This window comes from Artemia franciscana, chromosome 10 (assembly GCF_032884065.1).
Source record: "Artemia franciscana chromosome 10, ASM3288406v1, whole genome shotgun sequence".
Classification (NCBI taxonomy): domain Eukaryota; kingdom Metazoa; phylum Arthropoda; class Branchiopoda; order Anostraca; family Artemiidae; genus Artemia; species Artemia franciscana.
Genome location: NC_088872.1, coordinates 11,092,191 through 11,115,799, shown reverse-complemented (window position 1 = coordinate 11,115,799; position 23,609 = coordinate 11,092,191). Strand labels below are relative to the sequence as shown.

Sequence of the window (23,609 nt, the reverse complement as noted above, 5' to 3'; positions counted from 1 at the left end):
GACAGATATAATCTTTAGAATATAGAAATTAGTGGTAATTTAGGTCTCATCGTTAATGTTTACATAGTCTAAAATTTTTAAGTACCTTATTAAGGATTTGGTCTTTCAGTTTTGCTGGCCAAGCAATATTATAAGGCGAAAGTTAATAATTAGATTTTATATTCTTAACTTTGGGAGCCGATATCTCGAGAATTACTTACCTGGACGTGTTTTGGTTTAATACTGCAACTGGCACGAACTTCATGGGTCGTTGCACCAGAACTTCAGTTGAACATTGCTTTCGATGGTTTCGTCTTGGTTCTTTTTCAAATTCACTTTGTTTTCGCCCTTATGCTTGTGATATGGACTTTTTATGGAAAAATCGACTTTGATCCAAAAAGGATGTCTCTCGGCTTAAAATGATCATTTGAGTGGAATCATAAGAAAAATAAGGCTAAGTTTTGAGAAATCTTTTATTGTTATGGCGTTGGGGCCTGAATGTCCTTCCTACCTACCACTTCCAAGTAAGTAATTGCACTTCTGGTAAGGAGCAGGTAAAACTTTCAAATTGAAGTGAACCTGCAATTATTCTCTTTTTTTCATAGAAGCTAAGATCGGGAAAAGGTGTTTTGCCAGGAAAGTATCATATAGTTTGCGAATGTTAAAAAAATTTGAGGTTTTTGTAAATTTTCGTCTTAAATATAACTGTACGGATATGAAGCCCCTTGACCCTTTATTTTTCATACTTACAGTCTCGTGTTCCTCTTCATCCAGAATTTTTGACACTTGAACTGACTGTACTGAAGATCGTTATCTGGCTTTTGGGTAAAAAAGGGGCTTATGGTTTTGTCGTATATGGCCAAACTTCCTGAAACTATCAACAGTTTCAATATTTGGTTTGATGGGGTCCCGCCAATATTTTCTTTTATTCTCTTCAGTACCGCTTTCAAAAGCAAAGTCGCTTGCCCAAAATGAATTTTCCAGGTATGTAGTTTAGTAATGTACCTTCGTACTTTAGTATTTGATAGGTAGTCACGAAAATGTAAACCAAGCTACATCACAGACAACTGTGCAATTTGGATCAAGGACTCCGAAAACGTGTAAGTACTAACGTATTTGACAAGATGTTTTATAATAAATACCAAGTACCCTATACCTGGTACCCCGAAGTGATCGAGTCAAAAATGACCGTAGAGGAACTAGCCCCCGCGCCCTTTTTTCCCCAAATGCATCAAATTGAAATTTTGAGATTTTATTGTATTTTCTTAAAATACAGCAAATTTTGAGATAGTCATGTTGTTTAAAATAGTCCAAATGTCAAATAATAAAGGTTCCAGATTTGATGGCCCGGGGTAAGGGCTAGAAGTAATGCAAGTTGTCCATTTCTAACATATAATATTTTTTGTGGAAGGAGTGGTCGTATTCACTTTGGAGGGGGTGCACTCAATTGAAGATCGAAGGCTCTAGTTCTTTTTACAAAATTCAAAAGTGATCAAGGGGCAACTAGTCCCCCCTGTGGTAAGTTTTGCAAGTTGTTTATTGTTATTTTGACACTTACTTTACTTTAATACTTTGGTTTTCTTTTTTAAAGGGCAACTTTTATTTACGGGGTAAGGACTGAAAGTTATGTGAGTTGTTTATTGTTACTTGGATAATAAAACTAATAAAAAATGAATGAAAACCAAAACGAACAGAAATTAAATAAACAATCGTAGCAAACAAACATACAACATGTACTAATATAAATGAATAAATCAATTTTAAAATGAATAAAGCTTAAATTGAATATGAAAATCAAGCTTAAAACGAATAATTTTTTTTATGGCACTTGGTATTAACCAAGTGACATATAGCAATCACAAATTCTGTCGGTTGGTCTGTCCCGGTTTTGCTACTTTAGGCACTTCCAGGTAAGCTAGGACGATGAAATTTGGCAGGCATATCAGGGACCGGACCAGATTAAATTAGAAATAGTCGTTTTTCGTGATTTGACCATCTGGGGGGGGGAGTGGGGGCCCGTATATTCGGAAAAAATTAAGTATTTTTTAAGTTACGACTGGGTGATGGAATCATAATAAAATTTGATGTTTGGAAGGATATCGTGTCTCAGAGCTCTCATTTTAAATCCCGACCAGATCCGGTGACATTAGGGGGAGTTTGAGGGGGGAACCTAAAATCTTGGAAAACGCTTAGAATGGAGGGATTGGGATGAAACTTGGTGGGAAAAATAAGCAGAAGTCCTAGATACGTGATTGACATAATCGGAACGGATCTGCTCTGTTTGGGGGGAGTTTGGAGGGGGGTAATTCTGAAAAATCAGGAAAAATGTGGTATTTTGAACTTGCGATGGAGTGATCGGATCTTTATGAAATTTGATGTTTAGAAGGATATCATGTCTCAGAGCTCTTATTTTAAATCCCGAATGGATCCGGTGAAATTAGGGGGGGGCTAACATCTTGGAAAAGGCTTAGAATGGAGGGATCGGGATGAAACTTGGTGGGTAAAATAATTGTAAGTCCTAGATACGTGATTGAGATAACCGGAACGGATCCGCTCTCTTTGGGGGAGTTGGGGGGGTTAATTCTGAAAAGTTAGAAAAAATGAGGTATTTTTGACTTACGAAAGAGTGATCCGGTCTTAATGAAATTTGATGTTTGGAAGGATATCATGTCTCAGAGCTCTTATTTTAAATCTCGACCGGATCCGGTGAAGGGGAAGTTGGGAGGGGGGGTTGGAACCTAAAATATTTGGCATAACCGGAACGGATCTGCTTTCTTTGGGGGGGAGGGTTAATTCTAAAAAATGAGGTATTTTTGACTTACGAAAGAATGATCGTATCTTAATGAAATTATATATTTAGAAGGACCTTGAAACTCAGATCTCTTATTTTAAATCCTGACCGGATTCAGTGTCATTAGAGGGGGGGACTGGAAATCTCGGAAAACGCTTAAAGCGGAGAGATCAGGATGAAACCTGGTGGAAAGAATAAGCACAAGTCCAAGATAAGTGACTGACATAACCGGACCGAATCCGCTCTCTTTGGCGGAGTTGGGGGGGGGAGTAATTCAGAAAAATTAGAAAAAATGAGGTATTTGTAACTTACGAAAGGGTGAACAGATCTTAATGAAATTTGATACCTAGAAGATCTTGTGCTTTAGAACTCTCACTTTAAATCTCGACCAGATCCGGTGACACTGAAGGGAGTTGGAGGGGGGAATCGGAATTCTTGGAAAACGGTAAAATCGAGGTATCTTACGAATGGGTGATCGGATCTTAATGAAACTTGATATATAGAAGAGTATTATGTCTCAGATGCTCCATTTTCAATTCGAATTGTATCCGGGGACATAGAGGTTTGGAGGGGGGAAACAGAAATCTTGGAAACCAGAAATCTTGGAAAACACTTAGAGTGGAGGGATCAGGATGAAACCAGATGGGAAAAATAAGCACAAGTAATAGATATGAGATTGACATAATAGGTACGGATCCGTTCTCTTTGGGGGAAATGTGGGTTTCTAATTTGGAAAAAATAGAAAAATCGAGGTATTTTTAACTTAAGAACGGGTGACCGGATCTTAATTAAATCTGATATTTAGAAGGAACTCATGTCTCAGAGCTCTTATTTTAAATCCCGACGAGATCTGTTGACATTGGGGGGACCTGGAGGGGGAAACCCGAAATCTTGGAAAGCGCTTATAAATGTCGTGGACACGTGATTGACGTAACCGGACTGGATCAGCTCTCTTTGGAGGAGTTAGGTGATGGGGTTCAGTGCTTTGGCGAGTTTGGTGCTTATTGACGTTTTAGGACGACGAAAATCGGTAGCCGTGTCAGGGAGCTGCACAAATTGACTTGATAAAGTCGTTTTCTCCGATTCAACCATCTGGGGGGCTGAAGGGAGAGGAAAAATTAGAAAAATTGAGGTATTTTTAACTGACGAGTGGGTGATCGGATCTTAATGAATTTTGATATTTAGAAGGACCTCGTGACTCAGAGCTCTTATTTTAAATCCCGACCGGTATTAAGCCTCTGATCTTTCTTTTAAAGCAATCTATCGACTTTTATAATTTTGCTAGAGCTCATACCATATGAGCTCTTGGCTCTTGGCTCTTCCGACCTCGTCACAAGTGCCAAATGAGCTCTTAGCTCTTGTTTTACCATTGAAGTATAAGTTGCTGAAAACGAATTATTTAAGAAATATTTTCTTGTATACTTACTACGTTGAGATTAAGAATTACGGTAAAACAATATCTTGAGATGATAAATTTTCAGCAATTAATATCTGCATATCAAATATTCAGTTTAATTTTATTTGTTCTTTCCAATACTGTTCGAGACACATATGGTTCTCAATACAAAGAAGAGTTTGGCTTTTGTCCTCCTCCTTAACTTCAAAACTCCAAAACCAATTGCGTAATTGGCGCAATAATAAAAACGTATTATATTGCAAATATTTTCTTTTGCTCTTATTGCAACATTTAAAAAAGAGGTTAGAATAAAATAAAATCTTGAACTGATGACATTTCAGTAATTATTATTTTTATAAATCAAATATGCAGTTCAATTTTATTAATTCTTTCCAAGACTGTAATAATTACAAAAAATATTTGTAGCATGATTCGTTTTGAGTAAAGCGCCAAACACGTAGTTGGTTTTAGACTTACAGCTAGGGAAATAGGCGGTGCACAAACCGTTGTTTGTAGTGACTTTTGTTCGTTTTAAGCTTGATTTGCATATTTGATTTAATTTTTGTTCGTTTTAAGACTTAATTTTCGTTTTTACTAGTACCTTTTGTTTATTTGTTTGCTATGATTGTTTTTTTTTTAGTTTCTTATCGTTTTGAGTCTGAATTAAACATAAAAAGACGATATTTTTAACGGGAAGTAAGGAACAACATCAAGACTTAAAACGAACAGAAATTTTCATGTAAATGAGGGGGTTCCCCCTCCTTCACCCCTCACTTTTTACGCTAAAACATTTTTAAGAAGCTAAAAAAAAAAATTTAAGGCCCTCATATTTCAAAAGAAGTTTTTAAAGATCTTGGCAAAAATTCCAAACTCTAGCGTTAAAAAGTGAGGTATTGAGAAGGAGAAAAATCCTCGTTTCTGATCGTTTTAATTCTTAATGTTTCTCCTTACTTTCCGTTGAAAAACTTACTTTTTATTTCATTTTCGATTGTTTTTAAATAATGTCGGGAAATCCGGCTTTCTTCCATGGAAAATTCTTTCCCCCAGAGAACATCCCTCCATGTAAAATTATTCTGGCGTAAAATGGCCCCTCCTTCCAGAAAGATTCGTCCCAGACAATTCTGTTATGGCTGAAAATTCCCCCCGAACAATTTCTTGCGGACGATTCCACGTGAAAATTTTTTCTTAGCGTACTTTCATTTGAAAAAAAAAACAAACTAACTTTTGATTTTTTTTTTTAATAATGCCGTAGATCTCCTCCATAGAAAATTTTTCCCGCAAATACGCAACCCCCTTTCAGAAACTTGCTCCCGGAGAAAATTTCCTCTGGGGAATTTATCCTATGGAAAATTTCCTCATGGAGAATTTATCCCGTGAAAAATCCCTGCCCCTTCTACGAAAAGATACTCTAGACAGTTACAACCCGATAAGAGTCTCCCTGGACAATTATTTGATATACTTATCCCGTTATCTAAATTTTTTGCTCCAAGCCTATTTGACTTGGCAAGTATATTTGACTTTTGACCTTCCTCATTAACAAGTAGCATAAATGCAATTGCTTGTTGTGGCAGACATAATAGCGCAAATGACTTCAGAGTTTATTTTTTCATCAATAAATTTACAACAAACCCTGGGTTCCCAAATATGCCATTTTTTGCACCTGCAGCAAAGCCTACATCTCGCCATGCTAGGGTATGGAACTGGGCTGCATCAAAAAATGCCATTAATGAGGACAAAAATAGCGGTAAGTTAGAAATTAAATAGTATATTCCGTTTTTTTTTTTAATTTTGTTCTTGCTTAGAGAGAGATATATTCTTTAAACCGAAAACAACATCAGTATTAACAGCCACATCCAAAAGCAGTAAAACTGATCTGGGTGGTGTGGGGTTTGGCAGAAAAAATAATACAGGACTCAATAAATTATAAACAACTAATACAAATCGCACATCCTAATAGGCACCACAAACCTTACAGCAAAACAAATTACACTTTACTGTTAAGATCATAAGATCATACTTTGAGAGCCCATAATAAGCTACTCAATTATATATTCGCCCCCCCCCCCCCCCGCCCAAAAAAAAACAAACAAAAGAACTAAATTTCATACTTACTAAAGAAAATCTCTTCAATTACTCTTTTAATTTACCGTAAGACACATTGCTCTCTTAGCATGGATCACAGAAATATCGCTATTAGTCTAGATACCCTGATCTAGATGATTCCAACTTCTAACCCCCCTATGAAGCACAGCCGTCCTAGCTGAGCGGATTACTATGCTTGATTTAAGATCCGTTGTCCGAGAGTTCGAATTCTAGTGTACCTAATTATTTGGTTTTGGACGGGTTCAGCGGCGCTACTCCGCAAGAGTCGACCCAGCTTTAAATAGGTACCTGGAGAAATCTGGGAAGTTAAACAGGAAGGGTGTGTGAAATCACAGAATGGCTGGTCTCCATACCCCCATTGCATTTCCTGGCTGAAAGGCCTTGAGACAGAAATCAGCACCTCTGGTTGGACCTTGAGGGTCTAATGCCGCATCCTTTACCCTTATGAAGCAGAGAAAATGTCGACCGGGTCAAAAAAAAATCAATGGAGTATTAGTGTCTCCAGAAAATCGAGTGTCATAATTGTGGATGATGGATATCAAATTCACAAAACTGTCAAAACATGAAAGATTTGTTCCATGTTGCAGCCTGAAAATAAACAAAAGTGTTTGTAACTCTCGTCAAGAAGCTGCTAATATCTTCATTTGCTCGTACACGTCCCCTACTGAATCCCGGCGTTGCAGTCCAACCAACAAACGAGCAGCGTTATTTTTAAGAACTCGTGCAGGCTGGACAGTGGAGGCAAATGTACCAAACCAAACGCTACCACAATACAGAATATATGGATGGAAAAGGGAAAAATAAAGGAGACGTAGGATATATGTTGGGAAAATGCCTAAGTTTTCTCATTATACCTAGGTTACGAGACAAAAGTTTACTCAAAGACTGTGTATGACACTTGAATGATAAAATCTCAGCTATATTAACCCCCAGGCACTTAATCGATATAGCACGCTTTAAAATTCTACAATGCGTTACAAATTCCATGAATCAAAGATAAAAACAGGAGATGGGGAAAAAATGACAAAATTTGACTTACGAAGATTGATCTTTAGCCCTTTTACCCTCAACTAGGAATGTATCTTTCATCGATGTCAGGAGTAAATCTTCTGTCTTTGCAGTGCTGATTGCTACAGTGTCATTCGCAAATAATGACACAGTTTCATTCTGGAGACTTTTAGTCATATCACTAACACTAAAACAACAATTAGACATACCATTAATAAACAAAATGAAGAGAATTGGGCCAATAATAGATCTGTTTTGGACACAACAAGGGACTGGGGGCAAGCAATTCATCTCCACAAACTGGTACCAGTTACTAAGAAAACTACACATAAGATGAAGAGCTTTACCTCGGATCCCTTATACCTCACATTTTTCCAAGAGTAGACCGTATTCAACTGTGTCAAAAGCCTTCATTGAGTCTGTAGATTCTGCGCCAACCTTAAATCCTTTGCCTAAAGCCACATTAATGATACTTGCAAAAATATCAATGCACCCTCGGTCTTCCTATTCTTCCAGAATCCAAACTGATAATATTAAAGAGATTAAACTTCTCAAGAGAAGTGGTTAACCGAGAACTAAAGTATTTTTCAATAAGTCGAGAAATAACTGGTAAAATTGATATTGGGCGATAATTACCAAGATAATTTCTATCATTCCCTTTATAAACTGGTATCATTCTTGCATAATTTAAACAATTGGAAACTTACCCTGTCGGAAATACTTATTTAATTATGATGCTAGAATGCTAGATATAAATGACAAGATATATATCAGAATTTTTATACTCGTCAAGGATCTTCCAGAAATGGGGATATCGTGTCGACGTTTTTGGACCTACTGAAATAAAACGACTCTGAAGTTCTTCACAAATCATAAAACTTCAGCTTTGGCTCATTTACTATTACTTCAGATGGTAGCATATTAGGACTGTTACTAATGACATTACGGATTATTTGCCAGGTCTTCAATGAATTGCTTTCAGCTTCCTTAAATTTCTACTAAAATACCTTTTCTTGGTATCACGGAGACGATGATTCAAACAATAACGAAAAACACTGTATATTCATCCGTAGGTTTCAAAGCTTGCAACTTAAACAATCTATCTCTTAAATTTAGCTTCTGAAGAAGAAGATCAAGTGTTATCCATGGATCTTCCCATTGTGTTCTCGCCCTTTCGTATTCTTAACAACTTCAACTTCCATAGCCTTTTCCAATTACTTACCATAAAAAAAGCGCAAACTTACTGTTTTTATCTTTATCCTCTACAAGCAGGGATATCCAATCAACTTGAACAACATTATTGTTTCGTTTTAGGAGGGCATTTTGCCTCAAAAACTCCAGCCTTTTTATTCAAAGCAGAAATTACTCGCTTATTAGTAAATACCTCAAATTCAGCAAAAACACCAAAGGGGACGGACTAAACTTTTACAACAAACCCTGGAGATTTAAAAGGTACATTTGAAAATATATTGTCCAAAAGCTTTGCGAACGTCCTTGAAACTCTAGTTGGAATGTTAATCATAGGGATTAAACTATAATATAAACATAGATTTAAAAGTTGAGGAGTCACCAAAGACTCGATATCTAGCATGTTGATGCTGAAATTACTTAGAATGAAACAAGGCTTAATACTAAATGGCACCTTCGTCAGCTGTTCATGAAAATTCTCAAAGAGCTCTTGAGCAGAGCTAGAGAGAGACTTGTACATAATTACTAAATATGCATCAACACTGTTTAATCTAGCTTGTACATCTAGTATTTCACACACCATTTCATTATATTTGCTCAGATCATGTGTTTTCACGTACAGATCTTCACTTACATAAGCTGCAAGACCCCTGTGCTGACATAGCTCATGGTTCCGTGTAAACAAAATATACCCTGATATATCCAAAAGAGCAGACTCATGATCACCCAGCCAAGTCTCGATTAAAGCAAGCACATGGAAGAAATTTAAATTAACTAGATTAACTAGAAAATGAAAAGTTATATCAAGGCCTTGGTAATTCAAATAAAAAATCCCGTGATCCCCCATGTTGGCGCCCAAGATCATTGAAATCATAATTGAATGCAAATTTATTATTTTCAGGAGGCTCAGAAATCGGAGCAACAAAGTCCAAATTTTTATTAAAACTTTCATTAAAATAATCATAAAAAATTACCCTCTGATTTTCTAAATCAATTTTGCTATGAGCTCCCGGGAGAAGAACAATTTCTTTAAGCAATACCTAATAAAGAACCAAATGGCCTGTGGTGTCAAATAGGGCGAATACCAGGCACAATTAAATATACACACTCTACTCTCTTAATAGGATATAACAGAAAAATAATTAATGAAAAAGAACACCAAAGAAGAACATACAAAAAACACAACTTTTAGATAAAGGCAAACAGGAAAAGCTATCTTTATAATCAGCAGAGAACATACAGCATAATCACGCAAGAGGGTAAGCAAACACTGAACCAATTATTACTATTGCGAAGTTTTTCATAGCTTTTCAACGGTGATATAATTCTTCCTTAATTGATTACATATATACAAAAAACACTTGGCCTATTTTTGTTCTCTTGTCACTAACTTCAACTTCAAAAAATTTGGCATCCTTTTTACACTGGATAACTTTAAATGGTCGAACTGTAGGCTTTTCAAGGCCAATTGTTATAGTATCTTTAAACAAACCAGTAGCAACATTTTTGTTCTCACAGGCTGCGTACCAAACAATTATGCTTTACTCGTCTAATTAATTTCCAGTTTAGAAGCCCTACCCAACAAATTTAAGACTGCCTGTGACTGGGCTTTAACTTCATCCACAAGAATTAATATTTGGGATTTCAAAGATGTATTGTCATTTATTAGAAATGCAATTTTAGCATTTAAGCTGATAACTTTGGAACGTTGTTCCAGCTAGGACACCTCTAATTTGGAAAGGTGGATGTCTAGGGCTGCTAGCTTATCATTCACCATGTAAGAAACTTATCAAGTTTCTTTCCATTTTCTTGAGTGGCTACTAGTACTTGGTTAAAATTTTGTGACACACTTTTCCAAGTTAACTTGTGAAATCGAGCTTCCGGTGCTAGTAACTATTGAATTTAAAGGGTTCTTAGGGTATTCTCCAAGACGATTACGTTTGCTATGGCACCCCATACAAAATCGAGATTAAAATTAATATTAAAGATATTCGCCTATCTCTAATAGGATCAGTTATTTACCCACAGTGATCTTAACGAGCTGTCCACTTTAGCCGTTAGTTACTGGCACGGCTAACACCAGGCTGCAACAGCAACACCAGGTAGTAACATCAATATAAGCAGTTGCTAAATAATTATATTGGACCTCTAATGCATAAGTAATCACCACAATAGCAAAATAAACGTACACTTCAGGATTCCATAAAATGAACAGAATCCACTCCCCACTGATATCAAACATCCTCACGCAAACTATGGTATCATTCGAAAGAGACCATAATGAGGATCAGTAAATCGCATAACGATTCCATGTAAGCACTAAATATCCATACTGGTTCAAGCTTTGATTTCACTATTTTTTCCTTGCAATGTAATCCGATTATGGAAGCTATTTAGTTAATAAATACATGACCACAATTCAGATTTTTGAATGAAAACTGAATCAAATTCACTACTGAAAAGTACCAGAGTAAGCATCAACCAGCTTCATGCTCGTCTAGATATTTAGCTGCTATGCCCAATTAGGGTCCTTTGGTGCACATCTCAGGCTATACTGTACAAAACAAACTAGCCTATATCTTTTTAAATTAGGCTTATTCATCTAAATTAGTCTACCAGTCTTTGCTTCAACTCACACTTATTCTGAGACTTCAGCCCATACTTTTATTTATTCTTATGGTCTTTATCAGCCATGAAGTATAGCATCCTTTAATTTGCAATTGGTAAAACCAATTTTTAATATTCGTTTTAATTTTGTTCAGCCTGTTGATTTGATACGATTTATTGATCAAAATTATCGGAGAAGTTGAGATTCATGAACTTATACGGAATTTTGAAAAAAACAGATAGATTTTAACAAACATTCGCACACAACTGGGTATTTGCATATCTGGCCGAATAGTCGTGTTTGCATGTGAATCATCGTATATGTGAGACACCAGGGAAACATTTCAACCTATGGAACAAATTATTCAAAGAGCAAGAAAAGAACCTAAATCTTTTTGTTTTATTTACCGTTAATAAGCTTAAATTTCAGCTTTCGGCAAACTAAGACTTTCATCAAATTGACTAGAATAATTCGCTTTTTATTTCGCAGATCGACGTATTTGACGCAAACTTTTGAAAATTCTCGAATGCTTTGCAATTAGTGCGTGAGTGTTTCTGTCTCCTTTACAGATTAGGCTACTATAAATCTATGATATTGTTGAAATTTGTCATCTTATTAATTTTTTGTAACGGGGGGGGGAGAGGGGGAATTAGCAGTTCCACAGAAGGAAGTATATTGGTAAAAGTAGCTATTAGACCTAGATTATATAGGCTATAGGCCTATCTTGCTCTTTTCAAATATCATGTGACAATGGACCCCACCCATCTGAAGATATTAGACATCACCTTAATCTATCTGAGAGCTTTAAGGTTTTCCAGGCCTGTAGTGCTCTTGGGTTGATGACTGCCAGTCAAATATCCACTGCTTCTTCTCCTACTCCTTGTCAAGCTGGTTTTTGAAGGACTGGATAGAGGGAGCACTGACAGTTGAATCTTTCAGGTGATGTCAGTGGTTTATGACTCTTCTTGAAAAGAATGATTGGCAAGTTCTTGATTGGGAGCTGGACTTTGGTGGCTTCTTGGAGTGTTGTCTTGTGTTATGCTGGCTGGAACTGAGATTGCTACCCAAAATTGCTGATATTTCATTCTGCAGCTGGTAAGTCAGCATCATATTGCTGTGCAAGCATCTGTAAACTAAAGTGGGAAGTTTGAGGTAGGCCTACCTAAGGCAGTCCTCATATGAGGTTGATTTAAGGCTTCTTACATATTTTGTTGCTTGTCTCTGTACATTTTGATGAGCAACACATCTTGTTGATAAGAAGGACCAGCAAGACACATGCCAAATCAAGATAGGGTCTGACAAGAGCTTGATATAGTTTCATAAATACAGATCCCTGTCTGCTATTAATAGTCTGTTTTAGTAATCCAAGACCAGAGCTTGCACAGGAAACAACATGCTGAACATGGCTATGAAATTTAAACTTATCATCAATGATGACACCAAGATCCCCTTCTTCTGCTCTGCTCTCTAATTGCTCTCTTACTTTTGTGGTTGGGTCATAGATTGTTTAGTTAGCCATTGGGCTATTAGGTCCAAAGTATAATATAGAGCATTTGCCTGTGTTGAACTGGAGAATCCAGTCTTAGGGTTAGAAAATATGCAAAACTAAATTGAAACATTAGAACAATAATATCCTTGTGGCTTATTGTTCTAGTGAATTGTTAGAAGTTGTAGGCTAGTAGTATAATGTGCTGCTTGTTTGTATTGAGATATCCTCCTCACAGCTCAAATAAAATGGCAAAGTTTATATACAGGGAAAAAATTCATAGCCAAACATTATATATGTAAAAAAGCTTTTTTGCCAACTAGGTGGCTAGGCTATTATGAATAACAGTGTATTTATAAAATGTATAGATTTGCCAATCCAGTAGCTACTAGATCTAAGTTATATACACACTTGAGCTTGAATCAGCCAGCTTGTTACTTATCAGTATAATTCTATATGCACTGTAGCATTAGCTATTTAGTTAGCTTTAAAGGTCTCATTTATTTAGCTATATAGGCTACTGAAGGTTGAAATAGCCAGCTAGGCTTGTCAGCAATCAGTAGAATTTTATATACATTATAGAATTAGCCTAGCTAACTAGTTGACAGTAAAGGTCTAGAATAGTAACTCTCCAGAAGGAGACATGTTAAAACAAAAAGAGACATTTTGTTGAATTTATGTCCATTTTTATGGTTTTACTTGCATTTAGTAATTCATTGAAAGTGCCATACCCCACCCCCTACCCCCTAATGGTCTCACATAGCACTAGGCTGTATAAAAAATGATGATATTCTTACTTAGTAGTTATAAAAAACTGTTAAAAATGATGTTCATTTTCTGGGGAAAAACTGAAATAATGCTCTAGAGATAAATATTATTTAGATCAAATTTTTAAAAACCTGTAAGAATCAATTTTTTTTAGCATGGCAATGTTGGTACCTTAGTTCCTCCTGTGCCTCTAGAGGCATCTGCAAAAAGTCTCCAGTCATCTGAGAGGTCTGCTGCAGCTAGTATGTCTTCCCATTCAGGCTGTAGAGACACATGCATATTTGACAAGTCTCTTCTATGTGAATGTGCCATGGTGTTTTACCCATTCTGATGATATGCCCAAGATAACACCACCTACATTAACAGATAATGTCTGTTATTAAATGTAGCTGGACCTGTTGCCTGATGGTGTCATTTCTTATCCTCTGAACCAGTTTATATTTAGGATTCTTCTGAGGCAAGTGTTTTTGAATGATTGTATTTTGTCTCTTGTTGCTGATTAAGGTACCAGGCCTCAGATCTATAGAGCAGCACTGACAGAACACTGCTTTGAAACAATTGTATCTTTAGCCTCAAAGAATATTTTTGAGATTTCCATACTTGTCTGAGATGGTTAAATGCCCTTTGTGCTTGCCCCTGCCTAAGTTGGACTTCTCTTGCATTTGAGCCAGTGCTTTGACTGTACTGCCCAGGTATCTAAACTGAACCATCTACTCTATTCAATCATCTCCACACTTAATATCAAGAAGAGATCCACTGGTGGCTATGCTTTTTGTTTTATTTATGTTGGTTTTTAGTTCAAATTGTTCTGCTATATCTTTAACACTATTTATAAAGGTCTGCAGTCTCAGTTTGAAAGTATCAAGAAGGCTTATGTCATCAGCAAAACCAAGATCTCCAAGTCTGGCTGGCTCACCAATATCAATCCCATAGCCCTAACATTTACTAAGGATGTAGTCAACAGCAAGGATGAACAGTAGGAGAGAGAGTATGCATCCCTGCTAGGCATCGTGCCATCTTGGTAAAGCTAATAGTTTGCAAAAGTCCCCCCCCCAAAAAAAAACAACAATAAACAAACAAACAAGTTTATAAAGTCTGCTGTTGTAATTAGAAAAATATTGTTAAGGGTGTATATTCCAATAAGAAAGGTATAGCAATGCTAAAGAAAAGGTAAAGCCTGTAATGTTGTCTATTGAATAGGTTTATTGACCCAGGCTACCTACAAAAAAACATAACATGAAACTTCCATACAATGTAATATAAAAATACTACATCTTCCTTCTCATAGTAAAAACAAGTCTTTGGCCGCGTTAAGGCTGCAGCTTTTCATACTTTTATGTAATATAAAAATACTACATCTTTCTTCTCATAATAAAAACAACATACTAAACTTCCAAAACACTTTAACTTCAAGGGTGGTCCACTAAAGTCTTGGCTCGGTCCACCACACTGAGTCTTTGGCCGCGTTAAGGCTGCAGCTTTTCATAATTCTTTTCACTTTACTCCTTTTACAGGTTTAGCTTCAGGGGTCTTCTTACTGTTCGACCATAGCGCGTGCGTAGCTGCAATGGTGTTTTGCTGGTACCCTGGGGCTGAGATACGGTGGCCGTCTGGTTGGGGCTCCGGCTGGCCTGCTGACCGTCCCGCAGGGGCAATGGGGACATGAACAGGTCTGGCTGTGAAGCTGAGGGTGGTGACTCAATAGCCGTTTCTGTTGTTGGTGGTGCTGCTTCATTGCTTGTCTCACTGACTCGGCTCAAACCTTGCTGGCTTTGATGTGGACGGGCTGTGAGATGTTTACGGTTTCTCCTTAGCACAGAACCTTTGTTGGTACGCACCTGGTAGGATCGTGGCTGTCCTGCATGGGATAGCACAACAGCCTGACTCCATGGTCTGTCGTGTGTCTTCTGTATGTAAACCTTGTCTCCAGGGGTGAGTTGTTTCAGTGATCTAGCTGATTTGTCATGATACAGCTTTTGGCGTTTTCGCATTTCAGTTCTTCATCGGGTGAACTGTGTGGTCGGAATGACTTTCTTCTTGAGGTGTTGTGAGGTGCACAGCAGGATGGATCTTAGCTGACCCGACATTAGGAGCTGGGCTGGTGACGCGAACCCGTCGACTGGTGTATTCCTATACTCTAGTATACCCAGGAAGGGGTCTTCTCTGTTTTCTGTCGCTTTTGTCATGATGTTTTTTGAGATTTGTACCACCTTCTTGATCAGTCCGTTGGATTTTGGGTATCCTGGGCTGGACGTAATTAGTGAGATTCCCCATGTCTTGGCAAAATCGGTGAATTCTCTCGATGTGAACTGAGGTCTGTTGTCTGACATTGGCTGAGACGGTATGCCATGTCGGGCGAAATGGGCCTTGAGTTTCGTGATGACTGCACTGGATGAGGTCGTCGGAAGCTTGTCGATTTCGAAAAAACGGCTGTGGTAGTCAACGGTTACCAAGAAACTGGCGCTTTTCCATTCAAAGAGATTGGTCGCAACCTTTTGCCACGGCAGCATCTCGATGTTGTGGTTAATCATTGGTTCCTTTGAATTGCTTGGCATGTTGTTGGCGCATGTTTGGCACTTCGTTATGTACCGCTCGACGTCTGTGTTGAGTCCTGGCCAATATACCAGCATTCTGGCTCGTTGTTTCGTTTTTTTGATTCCGAGATGGGCTGCGTGTAACTGCTGCAGTGTAGCTGCCTGCATATTCTTGGGGATGATCAGCCTTTCTCCTTTGAGTAGGATGCCTTTTTCGAAGGAGAGTTCATGCTGCAAGTTCCAGTATGCTAGGATGTTGGTTGGGCAGTCTTTTCTTGCACTCGGCCACCCCACTTGAACCGTTTTGATCAGGGTACTCAGTTATGAATCCTTTGTTGTTTCCCCCAGGTTTTGTACAACTTGGTGTACGTAGACATCTAGACTTTCTTCCAGTGTTGGATCCGCATCGCCCAGGTGTAGGCGGGATAGAGCATTGGCTACAGGAATTTCTGAGCCCGGTCGGAACTTCAGGCTAAGGTCATAAGGCTGGAGCTGGAGCATTAATCTCTGTACTCGGGGTGGGGCCTTGTGGATAGGGTTTGCCACCACCGTTTCGAGTGGGCGGTGGTCAGTAGTAACTTCGACACGCCAGCCATAGAGATAATGGTGGAAATGTTTGCAGCCAAATACGATGGCGTACAGCTCTTTTTCTAGCTGGGAATATATCTGCTCTGTTTTGCTGAGCCATCTCGATGTGTATGCTGTGACTTTCCCCTCCGAGACCAGGTCTGCACCTAGTCCGTGGCTAGAGGCGTCAACTATGAGTTCCACATTGTTACTCTTGTGGTTGAAGAACGGGGTGTTGTATACTATGGAGCTCATCAAGTCTTCTAGGATCTGTGTGTGTTCCTCTTCCCAGATGAACGGGTCTGCTTTAGTCAGGTCACGGAGTTTTTGTTCTTTGTTGAGAGACTTGGTATGTACTTGGCTAAGTAATTGATCATCCCAAGAAGTGTTTGGAGTTCTTCTCGGCATGATGGGCTTGGCATGTTGTTTATGGCACGGATCTTATCAGAGTCTGGCTGCATTCCTTCGGAGCTTATGACGTGTCCGAAGTACTTTACTCTGGATACTGAGAACTCGCACTTCTCTTCGTTGAATCGGATGCCCTTGACAAGGGCGCGTTCCAATATTGCTGCTAGGCGTTTGTCGTGTTCTTCTTGGGTGTCGCCATACACGATCATGTCGTCAATGATGATTTCGAATCCTTCTAGGCCTTCGAAAGCGTCTTCCATTCGCCGCTGAAATTCATCTTGGGCTGAGATGATTCCGAAGGGCATTCGCTTGAAACGGTATCTCCCATAGATCGTGCTGAATGTCATGAGATAAGAAGAGTTGTCAGACAGCAAAATGGACCAGTAACCGGATTGGGCATCAAGTTTGGTGAATACTTTGGCTCCGTGTAGCTTCGAGGTGACATCGTCCAGAGTGGGAATCGGGTAGTGCGGTCGCTTGATGGACTTATTTAGATCAACTGGATCTATGCACAGTCTTATGGAGCCGTCCTTCTTTTCTACCATTACCATTGAGTTAACCCATTCGGTCAGGGTCACTACTTTTTCTATGATACCTACGCTTTCTAGGCGACTGAGCTCTGTCTTGAGCTTATCGTGCATAGCGGCGGGGACTCGTCGGGCTGGGTAGACGGTTGGCGTAGCGTTATGCTTTAGGTGTATGTTGCATTCTCCATCCAGCTTTCCAATTCCTCTGAATACTTCTTTGTACTTTTCCTTTAGGTGCGGTACTTGGGAGGTTGCTACGTCTATGTTTAGGACTAGCTTGATCAGGTCCAGGTGGAGGCTAGAACGGTAGCCAATGACTGGGGAGGATGAGGTCTCGACTATGTAGAACTGCTGCGTGCTGCTCACGTTGTCTTTGTACCTACAGGATAGTTCACAGACTCCTGTTACTGGGATCCGTGCTCCACAATAGCTTGTGAGGTGCTTATTGGTGGGTTTCATGGTGGGCTTTGGCGTGATGAGGTCAAAATACTTCTTTGGGATGATGTTCACCTGGGCTCCTGTGTCAATCTTAAATTGTACAGGGAACTGGTTGTTGATAGTCAGTGGAATAACTGCTTCGTCTTTGTTCTTACTTTGCTCAATGGAGTAAAGGAAAACAGTTTCGTCGCCGGTGTTTGTATCTGCGGCGTCTTCATCAACTGCACTGACTGTCTTACTTCGACAGACCCTGGCAAAGTGGTTGGTCTTTTTGCATATGGAGCAGGTTTTCCCCTTTGCAGGACAGATGTGTGAGGGGGAGTATGTTCTGCCACAGAAGTAGCATGCTTTACTCTTGGAGCCGCTTGCTTCTGTTTGTTTGTTTCTACCACTGTTCTGGTTTTGGTAGCGGAATATAGCGTCGATCTCTTGTTTGATGAGGGCTGGCCTCGTTCCGTTGAATGTCTTGAGTTGAGCCTGGGTCGCTTCGTGGCTTCTGCACATAAAGGTTGCTTTATCCAGTGTGAGTTCATCACCTTCAGCCAAGAGCTTTTCACGCACGTTTTGTTTTTGGATTCCACATACAATTCGGTCCCGAACCATTTCATCTGGGTCTGCGTAGGAGCATGGTTTCACTAATGTCTTTAGATCTGTGATGTATTTTTCCACAGTATCTGTGTCGTTTTGGTCTCGCTTCTGGAACAGGTATCGTGCAAAAACTGTGTTCTTCTGAGGTGAAGCATATGCTTTGAATTTAGCAAGGTAAGGTTCAATTTCATGCAGCTCTTCAGGCGCGACGTTGAAGGTGTTGAATATTTCCCGACCTTTTGCTCCAGCCCAGATGAGTAGGTAGGCACACTGTACTTTTTCTGTTTTGCCTGAAAGTGGCCCTGCAAACATCAGCTTAGCGTGTTCTTCGAAGCGGTCCCATTCCTCTGAAAGGGAGTTGACCTCCTAGTTTATTGATGGCTGAAGGACGTCCATTGTTATTCAGATCCCACTTCTGACACCATGTAATGTCGTCTATTGAATAGGTTTATTGACCCAGGCTACCTACAAAAAAACATAACATGAAACTTCCATACAACGTAATATAAAAATACTACAAAGCCTATGCTGAATTTCATTTTTACCTCACTAAATTGCTACTAATTATGTAAATTGATTCCTTGACCTGTCCTGTCCCTCACCAACTAGAGTAATAAGTATTTCTTCCTACAATATTGTAAACACAATTATCAACAAGTATTTTCTTGTAAAAAAAACAAATATATTTTTTAGGCAAAATTGCCAGAATAGTGATTCTCTTACCTGTAATAGATCAGACAGAATACAAAGTTTTTTATAACCATGGCATTTTTTCTATTGGTACAACCATAGTATTCATTTTGACTAAAATAAAATAATATTTAAACTATAATGGTTCACTTTATATTTCTCAGTGATTTATACATAGAGCATTGAAGATTTCATCATTTGTATGCTTGCATATTTTAGTAGAGACTGTGATTATAATTCACAATTATAGTAGTTGTAAGTTCTTGTTACTTCTTCACAATTACTGTGATTATAATTTCTTTTTTATAAGATAAAATCTTAGATCATTTTTGGAATACAAAACATTATGAAAGTTTTAACTCTTATCACCATAGTTCCTGCCAAAATATTAAAGACACATTATTTTGACAGTCTGGGTGATTATACTGTCTTTTGATTTACATAAGTACTTCACTATGAAAAACAATTTTCCACTTGAGCTAATAGTCTGAAAATTTTTTAGGCAAAACTGCCAGAATAATGATTCTCTTACCTGTAATACAAATCTCGGATTTGTAATACAAATTAAATAAAAAAAACTAGTTTTTTTTAACTGAAAGTAAGGAGCGACATTACAACTTAAAACGAACAGAAATTACTCCGTATATGAAATGGGTTGTCCCCTCCGCAATCCCTCGCTCTTTACGCTAAAGTTTGACTCTTTGCCACAATTCTACTTTTTAAAACAATTAAAAGCGTTAGCGTAAAGAGCGAGGGATTGCGGAGGGGACAACGCTAAGGCTTTTAATTTTTTTAAAATTTCCGTGGGGGCTTCTAGTGCAACAACATTAAGATCTTACTTACTTAGGTTTTCTCATGCCAACTGGCACATAAGGCAACAATGGTGCCTTTCTATGATGACCTCTCTTGTGCTTTTGACCAAAGTTCTTTGAACAATGATCTCAACAGCACAGCATCCTTCTCAAGGCAGCAGCCTAGTGTTGCCTTCTGTCACCTGTATCTTCTGTTGCCTTCTGTCACCTGCATCTTCTGATGCTGAGAGAAAGCCAATAGTTGGTGGCACATGCCTATCTGCACCAGGTAGCCCCAATAACACCATTGGTTAGTTGTATTTCCATTGATCATAAGCAGCTGCTTTGTCTTTTCACATAATAAGGCATTAGTGATCATATCACTCCACTGGATACTGAGGATGTGCTGAAGACAGATGTTCTCAAGCCCTGGATTTGCTTTTCCAGCTGCTTAGTCACCTCCCAAGATTGGTGTCTGTACATTAGTATCAAGAGGGTATTACTGTTGAAGAGCTGGAGCTTGAACTTCAGGGAGTTTGCTGCATTCCCCTGCATACTTTTTAGTTTATTGAACTTGCTTTATGTGCATGTGGTAATTTTCTGCTCAAGGCTTCCATCATATTTAATGAGACTACCAAGGTACTTGAACTCTTTAGCCTCCTCTAGCACATCAGATCTAACTTTGAGCAGTAAGAGCATAGTAATATTCTTCTGCAGCTCCTCTCTTAAATGAGATAGGTCTTAAATGAGATAGGACATTAAGATAGGTCAGATACAAAAATTGTAGCCTCCCCTCCACACAAGAATCAGAAAATGTGGTTTTTGATAGCATTGATATGGCAAGTGCTTTTAGATGTTTCTCTGTCCCCTTCCCCAAATCAAAAGTTTTGACCCTGCATCACTTCCTGGAAGTTTCAACTTAATCTTCCTAGCTGTCCTTGAAACGCTGCAGTTACCTTATTTTTATAAACCTGGTAAAATAAAATGTCATTTGACTTTCATGGCTACCTTGCCATGAATAGATTCTAGTCCAACAGGGGCTTAAAGTGCCTAAACTATTAGGCAGATTTCAGACAATATATGTTTAGCCTTTTTCTACCCTCTTCCCCAAGTTAAATTTGAAGTTTAAATGCCACGATAGATTCTAAGAACACATAAGCTATACATAACATATGATGCAAAAATGTAAAAATAATAATAAAAAACTGGCGTGATTTTTAGCTATTAAAAAAACCTTTTTCTTTTTAGTCTTTTCAACCACTCGCCAGTGTTTTCAACTGGTCGAAAATTCCCCTGGATCTATTTGTTTCCTTAATTATTTTTATGTTTTTGTTTTTCATCAAAGGTTTAAACGACACCCCCCCCCAAAAAAAAGCCTGAAATTTTGTACTTGATCTACCAACCCATTCCCAAGATTTGCTATTTAGATAACCTGACAAACATATTGTCTTTTGATTTACATTGCTACTTAACTATGAATAGATTCTAAGTCTTATGGCAGCTTACAGTACAAAAACGTTTAGGTTAATGTGGGAGACAAAACAAATTCAGTCCCTGTCCCAGCATTAAAGTTGAAGTCTCTTTGTCCCTCTCACCTTCCTTCTCCTACACTACCTTTAAAGTGTCAACTCCATCCCCCATGCCACTCCTGAGATATTGAAGATATTGTATTTTGATGATCTGGATGCATACATTCTCTCTTGATCTACCTCTACCCTCTCCTTCAAGTCATACTTTTTTTCTTTTTTCTAAGAAAAGTAAAGGCCGTGTTCAACTTAAGATCAGCAGAAATAAATTCCTATAGTGATTTAAACTCAAAATGACGAGAAATCAAACAGTTAGTGGTAATGAACTGTAGTAAGGAGTGACCTGGCTCAATAGTAACCAAAACTCCAAAAAACGGAATTTTGGTACCAATAGTTACATCAAAAGGATCACATTTTAATGCTGATTTTAAATATATAAGTTTCATCAACATTAGTCTTACCCGTCAAGTTACGAGCCTGAGAAAATTTGCCTTATTTTAGAAATTCGGGAAAAATACCCCCTGAAAGTCATAGAATCTTAACAAAAATCACACCATCAGATTCAGCGCATCAGAGAACCCTACTGTAAAAGTTTTAACCTCCTATCTACAAAAATTTGGAATTTTGTATTTTTTGGCAGAAGACATCATGGATGCGTGTTTTTTTCAGGGGTGATCGTATCGACCCAGTGGTCCTAAAATGTTGCTAAAGGGCTCATTCTAACGGAAATTAAAAGTTCTAGTGCCCTTTTTAAGTGACTAAAAAGCTTAGAGGGCACCTAGGCCCCCTCCCACCCTAATTTTTTCCCCAAAGTCACCGGATCCAAATTTTGAGATAGCCATTTTGTTCAGCATAATCGAAAAAACCTAATAACTATGTCTTTGGGGATGACCTACTCTCCCACAGTCCCCGGGATCAGGGCTGCAAGTCACAAACTTTGACCATTATCAAACAGTTCGTGGTAACGAACTGTAGTAAGGAGCGACCCGGCTCAACAGTAAACGAAACTCTAAAAAACGGAATTTTGATAGTTGAGAAGTTAGAGAAGTTTATTAATATTAAATAGAAATATTAATTACTTATTTTATTAATATACATCAAAAGAATCAGATTTTCATGCTGATTTTAAATATACAAATTTCATCAAATTTAGTCTTTGTCATCAAAAGTTACGAGCCTGAGAAAATTTGCCTTATTTTAGAAAATAGGGGGAACCACCACCTAAAAGTCACAGAATCTTAACGAAAATCACACCATCGCATTTGGCGTATCAGAGAACAGTGTAGTAAAATTTTCAAGCTCCTATCTACAACAAGAGCTAAGAGCTCATATGGCACTTGTGACGAGGTCGGAAGAGCCGAGAGCTCATATGGTACGAGGTCGGAAGAGCCAAGAGCTCATTTGGACGAGGTCGGAAGAGCCGAGAGCTCATATGGTACGAGGTCGGAAGAGCCAAGAGCCAAGAGCTCATTTGGCACTTGTGAGAAGGTCAGAACCTAAAGTTAAACTTTATAGCACAAGATCCTTCTAAATATCAAATTTCATTAAGATCTGGTCACCCTTTCGTAAGTTACAAATACCTCAATTTTCAAAATTACCTCCCCCCTCCCAATTCCACCAAAGAGAGCAGATCCGGTCCAGTTATGTCAGTCACGTATCTTAGACAGGTTTCTATTCTTCCCATCCAGTTTCATCCTGATCTCACCGCTTTAAGTATTTTCTAAGATTTCCGGTCCCCCCAACTGCCCCCCCCCCAATTACGTTTGATCCGGTTGAGATTTAAAATAAGATATCAGAGTTACGAGGTCCTTCTAAATATGAAGTTTCATGAAGATCCGATCACTCCTTCGTAAGTTAAAAATACGTTATTTTTCTTATTTTTCAGAATTACCCCCCCCCCCCCCCCGCAATTGAGCGGATCCGTTCCAATTATGTAAATTACGTATGCAAGACTTTTGCTTATTTTTCCAACCAAGTTTCATCCCAATCCCTCCAATCTAAGCGTTTCCCATCATTTTAGGTCTCCCCACCCCAAACTTCCCCCAATGTCACCAGATCCGGTCAGGATTTAAAATAAGAGCTTTGAGCCACGATAACCTTCTAAAAATCAAATTTCATGGAGATCCAATCACCCGTTCGTAAGTTAAAAATACCTCATTTTTTCTAATTTTTCAGAATTACCCCCCCCCCCCCCAACTACCCAAAAGAGAGCG

General features: G+C 38.5%; 1 protein-coding gene across 4 annotated transcripts in view; it reads left to right on the top strand.

The window, feature by feature from the left end:
• Window positions 1-11,561: 11,561 nt before the first annotated feature.
• LOC136031777 (17-beta-hydroxysteroid dehydrogenase 13-like) overlaps window positions 11,562-23,609 on the top strand; it is a 76,083-nt gene continuing 64,035 nt past the window's right edge. The window contains exon 1 of one of the 4 annotated variants that reach the window (XM_065711546.1): window positions 11,562-11,617. The gene's annotated coding sequence lies outside the window, so the exon portion shown is untranslated. Of the gene's footprint in view, window positions 11,618-11,641; window positions 11,670-12,002; window positions 12,169-23,609 lie in introns of those variants that run through there. The other 3 variants (XM_065711547.1, XM_065711549.1, XM_065711548.1) reach the window with 3 other exon arrangements.